The following is a 19,154-nucleotide window of genomic DNA, read 5'->3' on the forward strand; positions in this document are numbered from 1 at the left end:
GCAAAAGCAAAACTCTCTATGCTATACCATTGGAGGTGGAGGAAGCTGCATTCCACTATTACCTCTCTCTCCCTTCCTTGCTTTCTGGAAAGCCCACTAGTAAATCTATACTCACCTAGGAGCTACAGCAGCAGTGGTAGGAATGCTGGTGGTGTCAGTGTTGGCCATGGAGGTACAAAGACTCTGAAATAAAATCTCTTTGCCCAGAACAAATAGAAACAGGGTCTTTTGTGGATATTTTTTTTCTATATTTTCTATCACTGATTCACAAAGGCACATGCAAGCAAGCAGGTTTTAGAGCCAAGGAAGGGAGAACTTAGGGGTGGAAGAGAGTGAAACAATCTACAGTGAGGAGAAATCAACACAGGAAAAACTTGAACTATGTAGTGGAAAAGTGGATACTTTGCAGCTAAGAATAGGAGCAAGGGGAGGATCTCACCACTGTCCATCATTGTCAGGATGTCCCAGCTAATGCAGGAGGATGAGAAAAGGTAACAAAATATATACTGACTGTGAAGAAACTTTTTTTCTTTGTAGATAATATGATTGACTATATGGGAAATACAAAAGAATCAAAAAACCCTCCCAGATCTAATAAATAACTGTAGTAACTATAGGAGAGTTAAAAAATACAAATATGACTGCAATCCACACACTGACAATACCAAATGCTGGCAAGGAGTAGAGCATTAGGAACTTTGATTCATCTTAGTGGTAATGGAAAAGGTTACAGGCATTTAGGAAGAAAGTTTTCATCTTCAAATAATATCCATAGTTTTATCATATGATCCAGGAATTGTGTTCATTAGCTGCCGCAGTCCAGCTGTAGAAAAATAACCCGGGGGTGATGAGCAACTTGTGTACAATGATACAGCAGGAGTGGTAGCCATGTATTGTAGGACAGAAGGGGTATATATACATTCCACACAGCTTATGTTAATTAACATAAACTAGATACAGCAGTCAACCAATAAGGAATCTCCATACTTAATGGCTCGCTGGTGTTACTTCACAAACCACTCCCTCTGGCAAAATGCCAGGTGCCATCTTGACTTGTTTACAGACTCTAACAATTAGTATTTACACAAAGAGGTTAAAACTGATGTCCACACAAAAACCTGCACATAGATCCTTATAGTAGCTTTATTCATAACTTCTAAGATTAGGCAGTAACCCTTCATATGCCCTTCAATAGCTGAACTGATAAACTGGAATGTTCAAACAATGGATATCATCCAGTGCTAAAAAGAAATGAGTTATAAAGCGATAAAAAGCAATGGAGGAAACACTAGTGCTTCTTATTACTAAGGGAAAGAAGTCAATCTGAAAATGTTACCATTGTGTGACTCTAACTCTGGAAAAGGTAAAATTATGGATATAGAAAACAAAACAAAACAAAACAAAAAACAGTGGATACCAGATATTGGGGGTCAGAAAAAAACAGGCAGAGCACAGAGGATTTGGGGACTGTGAAATTAATCTGTATGAACTACAGTGGAGGACATACGTCATTATAAATCTGCCCAAATTTATATAATGTACAATCCCAAGGGTAAATCCGAATGTAAAATATGGGCTCAGTAATAATGATGTGTTAATGTGGTTTTATTAATTGTATTAAAAGTACTAATCTGGTAGTGATGGTGATAAAAGAGGAAGTTATATAACTTTTGGCATATAGAACAAATAGGAAATTCTCTGTATCTTCCTCTAAATTATGCAGTTAACATCAAAATGATCTAAAAATTTATGTTAAATAGAAAGGATTATATTGTAGAATGTCTAGCTCCTGGCTGGCACCACGTGAGACAGTCCAAAATAAAACAACAAATATTCTAGTCCAAGTGTTTAGTGAGGCTTATTAATGCATTCCCATATTCCAGTCTTTTCAGAAGTTTGACAAAAAAAAAGTAGGACTGAAGCAAACTGCTTGAATTATGCCCTGAATGTTACTCATTCTCCTTCAGGGTGGAAAAGTAGGGATTTTATGGCAATGAGGCAGGAAACACAGCTGCAACCAGAAAGCATTATGGCTGCACTTATGAAATTTCTCCCAAACTGAAATAAATGCAATTATTGAATGTTTGGTGGATAAAAGAGACAATTGTTCCATGTTTGTTTAATTGCCCCCAAACTGTTGCTGGGTACCTTGACACGAGAAGTAAATATAACCGTCTTGTATTTTAGCAGAGAATGGTCCTGTACTTCAAATCCACTGCTCCTTCACACCTCCTCCAACTCCACCTCAGTCACTTCCAAAAAAGAAAATGCAAACATACAGGGAATTTTTGGAAATGAAAGTAAGTAAACTTCTGTTTTAGATATAGGTGCCAATTATCTACCCAGTTAAGACAGGGGGAAAGAGCAATAGATTCAGAGGTGACTGAAACTACTGAGGATTGGGGCCCAAAAGACAACAATCCAAAAAAAGGAAAAAAAAAATAGAAAAAAAAGGGATCCTGGGCCCAGGCACTCTTTGGAAATTGGGAAGTATTAGGGGCAGACGTAGCACGGTACCTGAAGAAAAAAGAGAAAAAAAGTTATCTAATTTATCCCTAGAAAAATATACTCTTTCTATATTATGTACTTCTACACTCTTGCTGGAAGACAGTCTGATGATATAGAAATTGTGGTGATCTGTAATTCATAACTAATTAAACTCCTTGTTCTACTTTATTTGAAAAATAAAATCATTAAGGTAGAGTTTGAATATGGCTCACAGTGCAGAAGGGAAGAAAAGTTGATATGATCTTGTGGGTTGTGCTATTTGGACAAATTCAATGGGTTTTTGCATCTGTATCCAAATGCATTGTTGAATTACTTTGAGATATGTTTATATTTTTCATTCCAGCAATTCCAGATGGGACAATTCTGATCATGAAAAAGCTGCAAATAGAGAAGAGTAGTGTAAACACATATCTGTCCTTTACCATCAGTGGGTGGGAAAGGATTTAATTTGAGTAGCTCTACTCTCTGATGTCCAAAGTTTTCCCTATATAGATGACAATATTTTAACAAATCAGAAACTTCATGCAGTGATGTTTTTGTTTTTAGCATACTTCTACTTAACGGTAGTTGAAATACCATGACAAAACTGAGCAGGATGGTTTTCAAGTAAAGTGCCTGGCTATTATGTAGGAAGATGCACAACTATTAATCCTTACATCAGTCCAGTCTTAGACTGAAGTTGTTTTGAATGCCCACCACAAAAGGTGACTCAGCACATTTGGGGACTTTTATGGAGTAGGCTCCTAAAATAGATAGGGTAAGATATTTCTGAATGGAGCCTCTGACATAACAGAGTTTCTACCTCCATTGGGCCACAGCTTGCATTTGGCATCATTCTTTTAGAATTTGGAATTCTGACCTCTCTCACATGATTGAAACCCCTGTTGCATAGCAACCATTAACTTGCTACTAAGGTCTTCTCAAAATAGAATTTTATGACCTATGAAAACTTCATGAAACTGACCTGATGTGAACTACTTTGATGCATATCAAGTTGGAATCAGTAAATAAAACAGTGGGAAGAAGACCCAAAATTCTTACATTTTAAGTGGAAATGCTCTATTCCACACAGCTGGTATGTCCCCAGTGGTATCTCAGCTTTATGTAAAATAGTGACAACTTTCCTTCTAGATAAATCTTTATATCTCACTATATTGTTTAAAGCAAAAGAAACACTTCAACTAGGTTGTCTGTATACAGAATTACCTTCATGTTTGGACCTAGGTCTTTGATGGTTTAGTTAACCTGAAACCTGATGATGCCTACTGGATCCCTGAGGCTGTTTAGCTTCAACACTAGCTATGTATGACCAAAATAGGACATTGTCACTCCACTCAAGAAGCAGAACTCTGACTCTTGGACTTTAACTAGAGGCTTAGCTGTTTTGTCTTTCCCTTGAGAAACTATAAAGTGACAAACTAATACCTTTTTTATGGCTGCACACTGTGGAAACAAATTGCAACTGCTGATTAAACTCCCTGGGTCACTCATCTTTCCATTGTGAAGGTCCCATTCTCTAAAATGAGACCAACCACAAACAAGCTTCTGACTGAACTGTAATTTATGTTTTTGATGTAGAGGTTACCACCTCATGCCCGATTTGTGACTTCTGGTAAAAGTTAATCGGTTTCATTTTACAGGAGAGGTTACATCACAACCTTTTGGCAAATTTATCAGAACTAGTCTATATCATCTTTTTGCATTTCTAGATCATTTGCAGCCTGTTAATGGTGTGTCCTTTATCACAAAAGCATCGTAACAATAGCTTGAGAGTCTGAAAAACCATCATAGTGCATTTCTGTTTTAAAGACTTCATAGCAGTGTTTGGCCATTGAATACAACTGTTCCCAATAGATGATTGTTTGTTGTCCACTTCCAGGTTATAATAAGGACAGAAGATCAATGTAGTTAGAATAATCTACATAGAACCATCCTCACTTCTGACACAATTCCAAGTTTAGAGTATCCCAGATACCATCCTCTGGTTCAATAATTTCCTAAAAAGACTCACAGCACTCAATGAAAATTGCTATACTAATGACAACCTTTATAACAGGGAAAGGGTATAGATTTAAATTAGCCAAGAGAAGAAGCATTTTGGACAGTGTCCAGTAAAAGTACCAAACACTGAACTTCCAGTCATCTTTTCCTTGTAGAGTCAACATTACTTTTCTGGTATTAATGTACACAGAGAGTACACAGAGAGCATCTGGTATGATCACCCAACCTCACTGAGATTTTAGGTTTTGAGTTTTGAGTTTTTGATTACCTAGGATGCTCAAGTCTCCAGCTCCTCCAGAGTTCTAATAATACTGTGAGCCAAAAAGCTCTGGCTCTAAATTATAGTGCTAAACTATTGAGAGTGATTGAAGGCACCAGGCAATTGTAAACATATAGAGAGTACCTCCTAGGGGGGCAAAGGTCAGACCTCCATTTGGTAACAATTGATTATTTACAACACAAGAGATATTAAATGTTTATACAGAACTGTTTTGGAAATCATAAGTCCATCCTATTCATTCCTTAGTAATATATTTTTTTCCTTTATGTTAGCAGCAACTCTAATCTATATTGGTTGGAACCTCTTCTAGTGGCAGCCCAGAAAGAAGGAATATGCAATAGGGGATTCAAAAAAACTTAAATTATATTTTATAAAGGCAATGCTATCCCTTTTAAAACTGATGATTCTAAACAAAAGGCCTATGATAAGAAAACAACTTTTTTCAAAAAATTTAAAGTTTTGGTCATAAAATGGGACAACCAGAATTTGAGGATTTAAAGCGAGAATAGCAAACTGGCTTCTGGGTTGGGAACACATTAGATCCAAGAAGGAACAAAGGAGAGAGGAAAAATAATAATCTTCATCTTTCAAAACCACTGATTACTAATGTAGATTGACATGGGGAGAATAATAAGTGTCAATGCTCATTTCAGAACTAGCATGTGTTTTCTGGGCATGTTCTTATGTGAAATCCTGTCATTAATTTACCTTTCATGAAAACATGATGAGTTGCCCTTTTGTGGATTATCATAAGAAACTTTTAAAATTTAAACTAATGCCATCTCCATCCCTGAAAGCATTTGAATTAGTCTCAGTTATTGACCATGTTGTTAAAATGGTAGAAATACTCTGAACTTGCCTTTTCAGGGACAAGGTAGAGTCTCCAATTACTAGTACACTCTGCCATGGACTGATTGTACATATTAATAGAAAAAGATAAGGTGAAAGTTATTCAAGGGCAGTCACTGATGGTTTAGAGGATGAGAGTTGGGACAATGGGATAATGGCCAATGTTAGTATTGCAGGCTGGCCTCACTTTGCCCCACTTTAAGCCCTGTTGATGGTGGGCTTAATTAAATACTGTGTAAAGTAATTGAATGGCTTTGGTCCCAGGCCCATTTAGTCAGATTAGTCAGTAAGATTGGCAGACAGTCATATTTAGAGTAAAATTTCTAGAAGCTAAAACAGTACAGAAAAGAGGTGTAAATATTGTTAGAAGGCAATGTTTCATTACTACATGAATTATATCAGTTTTTCCTCCAAGATATCTTTTCAAGGGTATTTGTATAAAAACAGACTTAGAAGATAGAGACAGTATCCTCTATCTTGATCTCTTCCAGGGCAAAGATTGAACAGGTTTACTTTCAACACCCATATAAAATTGTTACTTTCAGAAGCTCCAGTTCCTTACCTGTGGAGTAATCCCATTGTTCTGTACAATATCCATTTGGGTCTGCATGTACTCTACCCTGGTGGGAGTTTGGGGACAAGATAAATAGATACAATAGAAAGATTATACTACCTGCTGTGCTGTGAGCAATAAAATGCTTTTCTCTGTTTCAAAGATAAATTTCTTTTGCTAGCATATATGAAAGTGTGGCAGGCTGAAAATTTTAGCTTACCAGTAGGTAAGTCTTAGAGCCTTTACTATTTTGACAAAGAGAATAAAGCATGAAGACCCATAGTACCTTATTTCAATATTGACTTAAAAATTTAGTAATGAAGATAATACCATAAAATGTGATACTGGTGAAAGCTGAAGTTTAAATCAATGAAGTATAATGTAGTGTTCAGAAGTAGAATCACACATGTATGAGCTATTAACTTTTAATTTGAAATTTTAATTTTGAAATTAAGGTAGATTCACAATAGTATGTATTGAAGTATTTCAAAGAAACCCTGTTCATCTTTACTCTAGTTGTCTATAATGACAACATCTTCTAAAATTATAGAACGACATCATAAATCAGACATTGATATTGGTTCAGTCAAGATATAGAACATTTCTGTCATGATATACACTCCTCATGTTGCCATTGAGCCATATCTGCCTTTCTCTATTTTCAAACATTTGTCATTTCAAAATATTACATAAATGGAATTATACAATATGTAATCATTTCAGATTAGCTTCATTTCAACCAATATATTCCTTAGGAAATTTATTTGGGATGTGTTTTAGTCAGCTGTTTTGATACTGTAACCAAAAAACTAACAAGAACAATTAGAGGAAGAAAAGTTAATTTGGGGGCTCATAGTTTCAGAAGTCTCAGTCCAAGAAGGGCATTATTCTGGGCTCAAGGTGAGGCTGAACTTAATGGCAGAAGTGTATGGTGGAGGGAAGAGGCTCAAGACATCATTTAAGAAGCAAAAAAAAAAAAAAAAAGAAAAAGTGAACTCCTCTCAACAAGGACAAACCATACCCAAAGGCATGACTTCAGGGATGCACCTCATTCAGTCACAGCCTCCTGCCCACAGTTATCACTCAGTTAACCTTTATCAGGGGACTAATTCATTTATTGGGTTAAGGCTTACATAACCCAATCAAAAATGTTACCTCTGCTAGCAGTTTCTTCCATTTTTATTGCTGAGAATTATTGCATGTATGAATGTATAGTGGATTGTTTAGTAGTTTATCTTTTAAACATTTAATTGTTTTCACCTTTTTGACATTATGAATGTTCCAAATGTTTATGTAAAAGTTTTTGCATGAACATCAGGTATATTGGTTTTACATTTTTCTGGAATAAATTCCAAAGATTAAACTTGCTGGGTCATATGACAGACGTATGTTTAGTTTCATAAACAACTGTCCAAGCTATTTCTAAATAATTTCTGTTTCAACATAATAGTTTTGTTGAATATAAGGTTTGAAAATATTTTCTTCAAGTCTGAAACTTGTCTTTTCATTTTCTTAATATGGTCTTTCACATGACAACACAAATTCATTTTGAGGAGATCCAATTTATCAACTTTTGTATTTATGCATTGTGATTTTGATGTCAAATACAAGAACTATATCTGCATTCCAAAGATTTCCCCATAGTTTTATGTTTTTTTTTTCTTTTTTAAAAAATTTAAGAAAGTATGACTTTCACAGAGAACAGTTTTTATTTCTCTGAAATTCAATTTACTAATATTTCTTTTTATTGATATGATATTGGTGTCAGGTCTAAGAATTTTTGCTTTACATTACATTTTTAAGACATTTTTAGAAGCTTTTCCTAAATACTCAATATTTTTTTATTTAATTTATGATCCATTTTGAATTAACTTTTGTACTAGGTATGAGGTTTAGGTCAAGGTCTTTTTTTATTTTTTCAGTGACTTCATTTTTTAACCACCTCGGCATCATTTGCGGAAAACAAATGTCCTTCTTGACCAACCTTTATTATTCCTCCATCCTTCTTTGTCAATGAATACTAAATTATAGTTAGATGTGAGAAACAAATTCAAGTTTTTATTACATAGTTGACTATGGATAAAAATAATATAGAATATATTTTTTAAAAAATTTTTTGAATGTTTTCACTACAATGAAGGTGGGTGTTTGAGGACACAGATGTGCTTACCTTAATTTGAACATTAAATCATGTTTACTTGTATCAAAACATTACCTAATAAAAAGGCACATTTTATGATTCAATTAAAAATTTAAAAATCAATTAAAATAGAACAAATTTATTTGCTGACTGACCTTTAATTTGGGGAATACTCTCAAATTATTTTCTTAGGAAATTTGTATAGGAATAAGTATATTCAGTAATACCATTTTCAGTAAATTTCTGCATGAAATAATATAAAATATTTTAGTTTTAGCCCAAGTATATATTTATAAGCAAAGGAGTATTGATTAAATTCATGTAATAAATGCAAGCTATTTTCAGATTCATATTAATAAGATTTAATTTGATATAAATTTAAGCAAAAATGTTTAAATTTTATTTTTAAATTATTTTAGTGCTAACATTAAAGTTCATAAAAAATAACTCTAATATGCAATCTTTTTTTAAATGTGCATAGAATACTTGATTGTTCATTTCTAAGCTTCTTATTAATACTATACATTTACATTTTGTAGGGTTATTGGATTCCTGAAAGACAAGTTCATGAACAAAACAGTTACAAATTAATCTGAGGCAATCTTGATATTAACAACTTGCATTTTTCTCTTTTTGACAGTCTCATTATTAGATGCAATTGAAGAATTCAAGCAACAAAATACAAAATCAATATCCAAAAATCAGTATCCTTGTTTTATACCAATAGCAAATTATCTGAAATAGAAAGCAAGAATATAAAAATGCTATTATAATAGCTACAACAATATAAAACAAAATACCTAGGGATAAATTTAACCAAGAGTTGAATGATTTCTATGATAAAATCTAGAAAGCACTGAAGGAAGAAGTTGAAGAAAACACATGAAAAATAAAGATATCCTCTATGCATGACTGTTAAAATGCCCATACTACCCAAAGCCATCTAAAGATTTAAAGAAATCTCATCCAAATACCAATGACATTCTTCATCAACTAGATAAAACAGTCCCAGAATTTGCATGGGACTGCAAAATATCCTGAATTTAAAAAAAAAAATCACTAACAAAAACAACAAAGAAGGGACATTACACTACCTGACTTCAAAATATACTACAAAGCTGTAGTAATCGAAATAGCATACCACTGGCATAAAAACAGACAACTAGATGGATGAAACAGAATAAAGAGCCTGAAAGTCAACCCATTCATCTGCAGACAAATGATTTTTGACCAAGCTGCTTAGAGAATGGACCATATTTTTAATGAATGGTTTTAGGAAAATTGAGTATCCACATGCAGAAGAAGGAAACTAGACACTGACCTCACAGCAGTTACAAGAATCAGCTCAAGATGGATTACAGATTTAAAGGGGAGACCTGAAAATGAACCTGCTAGCAGGAAATGCAAGGGAAACACTTTAGGACATTGGAAGAATGTTTTCAGGAATTCACAAGCACAGGAAACAAAAGGCAAAAAGTAGACAAATGGGCTTACCTCAAACTAAAAGAAATTGGGCACAGCAAAGAAAATAAACAAAGGAGAGAAGAGATCAAGTAAATGATGAGAGAAAATATTTGCAAGTTATTTACCTGACATGGAGTTAAAATCCAGAATGTATAATAAATTACAAAACTTCAACAGCAATAAATAGATGAAGAAATAAAAAACTAATTTCAAAATGGACAAAAAATTCAAATAGACATTTCCCAAGGGAAGATACACTGGTAGCTAGCAGGTACATGCAAAAATGCTCATCATCAGGGAAATGTACATTGAACCAAAATGAATTTGCTCCAGTAAGAATGGCCATTGTCACACACATATACACACACAAAGATAACAAATAGCTGGTAAAGGTGTGTAGATAATGGACTCCTTGAAAACTTGGATGGAAATGTAAATTGGGGAAGTCATTATGGAAGAAAATATGGAGATTCTTCAAATAATTAAAATTGCATCTACAATATGATTCTGCAGTCCTAGCAGTGGGGATATCTATATCCAAAGGAAATTAAATCTGTCAGTCAAAGAGACATCTATTCTCCCAAATTTATTACAGGGATATTCATAATAGACAAAAAAATGAAAACAACCTATTGCTGATTGAATAAAGAACTGATGAAAGACTTTTTTTTGAGTAACACAATGAAATACTACTCACCAAAAAAAAATCCTATCAACATTTTTATTTTTTCAAATTACAGCTCTTTGTTTCATTAGTTTTCTCTATCACTCTTCTGTTTTCAATTGTGTTGATTTTTGTTCTCTATTTGTTATTTCTTTCATTCAGCTTGCTTGGGTTTTATTTGGCTCTTTTCTTTTTCTATATTATTGAGGTAATAACCTCAATACATTTAGAGACACAAAAAGAAAGAGACAAGGAGAGACAGAGAAAGGAGTAACCAAGAGGAAGTAGTTGATGCAATGGGTGGGAGGGGCTTGATTTATTTCAAATTTGAAAATCTTGATTTTCTTTTGACTTGGTATCTTCAAATTAGTTCAAGTTATCAGCTGTGTTTTATGGGATAACTTAGAATTACACATGTAATAGATTATATATACCTTCTGAAAAACATGAGATTAGTTAAGAAGCTTCAGGCAGAGTATGAAAACTTCTCTTCATGTTCCAGTTTTATAATATAATAGATTTAAATACTTTCTCTACATATATTTATAACCATATCAGTAGGCCTTATAAGTTGTTTTTTAGCTATCAACCATAATGATGAAAACACAAAAGGAGAAGAAAAGTTTAATATATTCTCCCTGATTTTTTTTTTCCTCATGATTTTTGTTCTTACCGGATAACCCAACATTCCTTTTCATTTCTTTTCTACTTAGAGAATGTATTTTAACCATTCTCTTAAGGTAGATTTGCAAAGGACACATTTTTAGTTTCCCTTTATGTGAGAGTGTTTTGATTTCCCTTCATCCCCATAGGATATTTCACTGGATACAGAATTCTAGATTGACAGTGCTTTTCTTTCAATACCTGAAAAACACTGTGCTTCTTCCTTTTGGCCTCCATGGCTTCTGCTGAAAAACCTATTGTCATTCAAATAGCTTTTTTCCCTATAGGTAGATGTTATTTTTGCCTGGATGCTTTCAAGAGGATTTTCTTTGTTTTTAGTTTTAAAAAGTAATTACAATGTGTTTTGGTATAGATTTTTTTCCTGTTGTTATTTAAACTGCTTGTATTTTTTAAACTTTTTGAATGTGTATGTTAATATCTCTTGATGATTTTTAAGACCTTCTTAGCTGAGATATATATATATATATATATATATATATATATATATATTTTTTTTTTTTTTTTTCAGCTTCAGTTTTTTCTCCATTATTTTTGAAATTCTGATAAGATTAGATCATTTGCTTTATGTAGGTCTCTGATGCACTGTGCATTTTTTTGTCAATTTTATCTCATACTTATTGTGTAATTTTAATATCACATATTTTAGCTCATGAATTATTTCCTTTGTTCATTCATTGGATAATGTGCCTATTCACTGTGCTTTTTTTTAAATATCATAGACTTCAGTTTTTAAATCTTCAATATAGTATTATGTTTTGTTTCTCTGTTGAGACATTTTATTTCTTTGTTAAAACTTTCAACTTCATGTTTTCAATTTGTGTCAAGCATACTCATGATTGTTCATTTAAGTATTCTTATCACCACTGATTTAAAATATTGGTTGGATATTTCTGACATCTCTTTGATCTCAGAGTTGACACCTATTGATTTTTTTTTTTTTTAAGTAGCAAGAATCTTTAAGGTTCTTGGAGATTTTTCTATAAAAAGATGGATATTTTCATAGTATGATAAATGGATTTGAACCTTTACATCTTCTGTTTCAGTTGGTTCTTTCTAATTACACTCTTGCAGGAAGGGGTCTGCCACTTTCCTGCCAGGTGGCCTCAGCCATTGGTGGTTTATCCATAGAAGTCAGAGCTCATAACATGATTTCCAGTGAATCTATATTTGGAGTGGCTGAGTTGCCTCATGTTACCAAGTGATTTTCAATTCTACTTCTCTACTAGGACTCATGTCATATATTTGTGGCATGGAGAGGGAGGGTTACCTTATTACTCATACATGAGAATAAATGTTTAAACTGTTCTTACGGTCTCCTAACATTGCAGCATGAGAGATGGAGAGGTAATGATGAAAGACATGGGTCCCTATTTGGTCTTTTCTTATTCTATTGCTACCATGAATTGGGAGAGCCTCATTGTATTCTTATAAAAGTAGGTGTTTAATCTTCCCATTTAGCTTTTGCTGATGTGAATGGAAACAGCACCACTGTTGTTACATGGTATTTTCCAGGAGTAAAGTCATATATATATATATAGTGTTGCTAAGGTGGATTTATGAATTGTGTCAGGCAACACTTTCTTAGATACAACAATAAAGTATAGTGCATATAAGAAAAAAAGAACTTCATACAATTTGCTCTGCAATATCTTTATTAAGGGAATTAAAAGATAAGCTATAAATCATGATTATATATATATATTTATGTAATGATTCATCTGTTACATAAATATGCTTATGTAACAGATGACTCATTTTCTAGAATATATAAATAATTTTCAGAACTAAGAAATAAAAAATACAACCCAACAATAATAAAAAACAGCCAAATATTTTAATAGACACTGCATCTATAAAGTATTCAATAGTGAAATAAACACATAAAAGTATGCTCAAAGGATTAGTTTTTAGAAATACATAAATTAAAGCCAGGATGACACACCCAAAACAAAACAAAACTAACAGTAGCATATGCTGACTAGAATACAGAATAATTTGACTCTTTATATATTATTAGTAGGTATATAAGATGATAGAAAACAGTTGTCAATTTCTTAAATGTTATGAATACACTTATATATGATGTAGTAATGTCAATTCTAGGTATTAAATTCCAGAGAGGTATTCATCAACCAATTTTTGTTCATTGAAAACATGCACTTGGATATTAATAACATTTAATTATAAAAGTTATTAATAATTAAAAATAAAAGAAACATAAGAACATTATGAATTTTCTTCAGTAGGTGAATAGATAGGGAGTAGCCACACATTGCCATACCATTCATTGATATAAAAGAATGAATTGATACACCCAACATGGGTAAATCTGATTCATTATGCTGAATGAAGGAAACCAGGCTCAAATTTCTCATGTTGTATGTTTCCATTCCTATAACATTTACCAAAAGACAGAAGCATAACAATGGAGAGCACACCAATGGTTTGTAGTAAAGTAAATTTGACTACAGTGTAGCAGGTTAGGACTTTTTTTGGAGGGTGTCATAGTCTTTTGTGTAATGCTCTAAAAGAATATCACAGACTGGCTAATTTATTAACAACAGAAATTTATCTAGGAAGTATAAGAATAAGGAGTTGATAGTTTTGGTGTCTGGTGAGAGCCTTGTTAATGCATTCAAGATGGCATCTTGAATATGCATTCTCTATTACAGAAGGAATATTATTCACTTGGCAGAAGAGTGAAAAAGATCAGAGAAAGAGCTCACTTACAAAGAAATTTTATTAGGGCATTAAACCAACAAATGTGCAAGGTAAGGAAACACTGAGTTTTTCCTGCAGGGTACAGTGAGACAATACAGAGAAGTCTTTCCAGGGTTGTCCCTTTCAATGACTAAGGCTGGAGCATTCCCCCAGCTTCTGTTCCTAGTATGTTGTGTTGTCTGGGATTCCCTTCACTTTCCTGCACTCCCCAGTGGTTTCTGTGTGCACTTTAGTTTTAATAACACATTGGGTGAGATTGAGGCAGTGTGTGCAGCACAAGTTTCCAGCCTAGAACATCCCAGTATAACTGCAGCTAAATAAGAAATAGACTCTCAAAACAAATCTTTTGGGATGGTGATTACATGGTTCACACCATCTTGTCTTCTGAGTTTGAGTTAGGATGTTGTGTTGGAATCTCTCTAAAAGAAAGGCAAGAAAGTAAGTCTGGGAACCACACTGGCTCTTTACATTATAAAATTTGTTTGTTGGTTGATTTGTTTAAATGAAATCTATAGATAGTTAAAACAATATTTCATTCTTAATTGAACTATTTAAAATTATATTTTATCATTTTACCCATTCTACCAACCTGGGATAAATAGATAGACTAAGTTGTCTCCTGAATTACATGACTAAAACAATAAATCTTTTTCCAGATATAAATATTTAGTGGAGTGGAAAAGGCAAGAAGTGAATCTAATTTGGTCTATGCAGAGTCAGAGTTAGTTTACATTTTAAGTGATATTTATTCTATTGTGTATCTCTTTCTGAGACTGCCAGATTTGAACTAAAATCACTGTCCCATCATTTCATTGTAAATGAATCATGACTGTACAATGAGGGACACATGATTACTTTGGCTCCACTGGAAGGGCGTAGAAATTGTCTCAGGCACTTCTAACATGTGGCTTTAGATACAGTGTGAATCTTTTCACGTCTTCTTTCTGGCAGCTCCTACCTGGGTGGTAAAAAGAACCTATGGGATGGTGGTATCATGCCATAGAAGAGACCTAGGTCCCTTATTAGACTGGCAGTGTAGAACTTTCTTACACTAAAAAAGCCTGTTTTTCTTAAGACTTCTTTTTTTTTGTTTGTTTTGTTTATTTTGGGTTGTTTTAAGACTTTTTCCATCCTCATGCACTGACATAAGTTTTATTTTCAAATCAAGATGATTGATGTTAACATTCATTTAGCATTTACCACTGCCTATTCATTTTCCATTTATTTTCTTAGTTAATCCTGAGAAATGATCATTGATAGAGTTATTATCACTTTTTTAAAGCATTTTTTTAGTTGTCAATGGACCTTTATTTTATTTATTTATACACAATTCTAAGAATTGAACCCGGTGCCTCATGTGTGCCAGGCAAATGCTCTGTCACTGAGCCCCAGCCCCAGCCCCAGCCTGAGTTATTATCATTCTTGTTTATTGATTGTGAGAATTGTGGTAAGAAACATGTCTGATATTACATTAAGCAGAAACAGCTCACATAGAATCAATGTAGATTGTCCTCATATGGGACTTTTCTCCTAACAGAGGATATTTTAAAATATTGTCTTTAAGACAACTACAAAATTTTAAAAATTGCCTCACAGCTTCTTGTTCATTTTTGCCCTAGATTGTGGCTCAGTCTGCAACCCCATTAACACCATCCTGTTTTTACAGTACTCTGTAGCTTTCCTCTCTGCTTTTTTGGATGGTGTCATCAAAAGCCCAAAGATGAATCTGAAGACTACAGTCACCTTTCTTTAAAATTTGGTTAAAATTCACCTATTTGAAACATAATAGTTAGTCCTGCAAAATTTATTTTCACCCACATAGGTAGAGTGAGAAAACAAAGCTGAGAAGTAGTTAAGAATTGAATTCGAAATAAATTTGCAAGGCTTTGAATCTAGACTACTACATACTGCCATTATTAAATGCTTAGAAGAACATGACATATGAATAGTTCTCAACATATATTAATTAAGAGTAATTTGTGTTACTGAATAATGATATATCATACACATGCAAAGAAGTTTGTTTCCAAATTCAGTATTTATGAAGCAGTTATTGGTTATCAAGCACTATGTCTAATGCCAGAGAAACAACAGCAAAGAAGAACAAAAACCTCAAGAAATAAAAGAACACAAGTCTTTGACATTGACTTTGGGGTTGATTTATTAATATCTAAAATAAATAGAAAGATAAATATCCTAGCATTCATTCAACAGTAAAGGTAACCATTAGATGAATAAGCTCTAGGGTAATAGAAAAATATGGATGAGAATCAGAATAAAAGGTGGGAATAGAGAGAAAGAATAAATAAGTAAATAAATTAATAAATAAAATGTCAAATAATATGCCTATATATCAACTGGTGATTTTGCTTATCTTTCCATAATATATGATGAGGAGTAGGATAATGACTTGATGCAATGTCTTAAGATAAATAGATTAGAAATCTATTCACAAAGAAATCCTTGTTTTCTTCCTTTCTTTCATGTGGGACATGAAACCCAGAGCCTCTTACACACTAGACAAGTACTCTAGGACTGGGTTACATCCCTTACCCTGAGATGTAGTATTTCTTATTCTAGACCTGCAAGAGAGGATAGAGACATGATTATGTTTGACATAACTACTGAAAAAACAAAAGAAATTTTCGATTTTGTGGTTAAACTTAGAAGGATTTTTATTAGCTTGATTTTGGTTGAAAACTTTAATAGAAAAGGGTCTATGAATTATAATCTTTAACTCTGATCCTGAGAAAAAGTAAACCACCGCTACAGAATGTTAAAAATATATTTTGCTAACCATGATCCAGGAAAGTGGAGAAAGAGAAAGTCAAAGAGATACAAAACACAAGAGTATTCTAAAATTATTTACAGTGTACACAATGATTACCTTTAATTGTAGCTTTGTTTCATAATGGACTAGAGAAAGTTAAAACCTGATGTTTTATTTGAATTTTTTTAGTACTTAACAAAATAAAAATTTATTCTTTATATTGATATGTATACTTAGTAATAAAATTAAATCAACAGTTCTCACTTAGGAAGGAAGGTAAAACAAAATAATACTTCTTAATATGGGAGCACAGAACTTCTAGAAGTATTCCAACTTTAAACTTGCTTATATTTGATATAACTTTTCACTAGTGATTAATTCCATTGTCTTATACCAGTTAACTTTAATGTATGTTGACATAAAATGACAACTCTCCTTAAATACCATTTTCTTTTATTCTCAAAATGTTTTATTATTTAAAATGCTGTTCTAAAATTATAGAATACAAAATTACATAAAATTGTTAAAATTTATAATTCTTTGAATATGAATATTCAATTTTCCTTATTTTAGAGACATGTTGTCCCTGTACCATATAAACTTAACTTGTAAGATCTTCTAAAATATCTTTATTAGTGGTATTTTCTTTTTCATTTTGTTACATCTACAGGGTATATAACATAGTTTACCAGTTCTTCTGAATCAAGGCATCTGCTTAAATAGACTGGTCCAAATTTCCAGAAACAATAAGTGTTTTTATGCCTACTCTTATTTATACATTATCCATCTAGTTATAATCTCTCAATAGAGATACTAATGGAGCTTAAGTAAATTCTGCTTCTTTTGTGTTCTCTGTATATAACAAGGATTGTAATAGAGAAGAAAAACATTCTTATTCGACTTTCAAGTTGTAACTAAAAATCTATCTTCATTTTTCTTAACACTTACATTTATCTAGATGTGATGAAATTCTACAAGAAATCATTCTACAGAGGTTTATAACATTGTGTTCAATGCCAGCTGTTCCCTTTAATGCTTGTGTTGTCTTGATCATTTTATTTCATGTATTTAATTTTATTAAATACAACATGTAGAATACACAATATAGCAATGGTTATAATGTCAGCACTTTTAAATATATATTTTATAATATATATTACAATAATACAATAAAGTATAGTAGGTAAATATAGTGCCTCAAAAACACTACTATTTTTTGCATGATAGGCTTAGGAAATTATTTTTACCCAATGTATAAATGCACTCTTTAAAATTTGACTCTTGCTTATTAAGGACATAATATTAATATGTACATTTTATATACTACCAACTTAACTAGATTCCCATATTTTCAAAGGGCCTCTAATGCATGCTCAAATAAAATATCAAGGTTAACTGTTTTGGCTATCTAAACCACATCCTCCTTACTGACTGCACAATATTAATCTTGACAGATGTCAGCTTCATAAAGCCTGTGAGAAGTTTGTGGCTTTCATTATGTGGATTTACAACAGTGTGCAACAGAGGCTTAAATTGTACTATAACCCATGACAACTGGCAAAAACATGTTAGAAGGACAATTTTGTCAAACATAGAAAGCTCACAGCAAGCTTATTGGAGTCAATGAAATAACTGACCATTGAAGAGCCTAGAGACAAAAGAACAAGAAAGTAAAGAATGAATGAAAAAAGACACAGACTGCTAAGCTTCCTGATGCCTGAACTGGCATTTCATGTGCCTCCAGACATAAAATTGGTTTTATCTGTATATAAGCAAAAAATTATTCAAACATGTGCAGAGTACATGAATATTGGTTAATATATTTTAGTGGAAATATACCTGAATTTCATACTCCTACATGTTTATAAATTGATTTGTTTGGCTTCAATTTCATTGTTAATCTGTCAATAAAAAAATTAAAAAGAGAGATTACATCCATATCTCCTAAATAATTCCCTTGAAGATAGACTGGGTGAATGCAAATTTTCAGTTACTTTTTGCATCTTGGAAATATAGAGAATAATGAAGATCATCATTTACATTTGAGGTTCTAAGATAAAAGTGTTACTCTACAAGGTACAGAAATGGTAGAGAATTATTATATAGAATTCATGCCTCTGACACTCAGGCATAGAAATAGGAAATTGATTTCATTTAGTCTTTCATTTCTTTGAGAGTTATTAGAAATAAATAACATTGATATTGCTTCATTCTTTTTTCCTAGTACACATTCATACACATGCACACACATAAACACACTTCTGATGTTTACTAATGTATCAAATGCTACATATTTATTCACAAAAGGCAATAACAAATTACAGAGCAAAAGGTTTGAGACACAGTTTTTATCTACTAGCATCCTACCTGTGTAGTTGAAAACAGGAATACACAAGAATACAAAAGTGATGCTACACATTGAATTGTAGGATTTTGCACCTCAATTTGTAATTGAAACTATACACAAATAAAATAATTTAAAATATTTTAATATCATATAATGTATAGGAGTTATAATGT

Source organism: Marmota monax, unplaced genomic scaffold, assembly GCF_021218885.2.
Source record: "Marmota monax isolate L192 unplaced genomic scaffold, Marmota_monax_Labrador192_F-V1.1 WCK01_AAM20220418_F8-fsc00053, whole genome shotgun sequence".
Classification (NCBI taxonomy): domain Eukaryota; kingdom Metazoa; phylum Chordata; class Mammalia; order Rodentia; family Sciuridae; genus Marmota; species Marmota monax.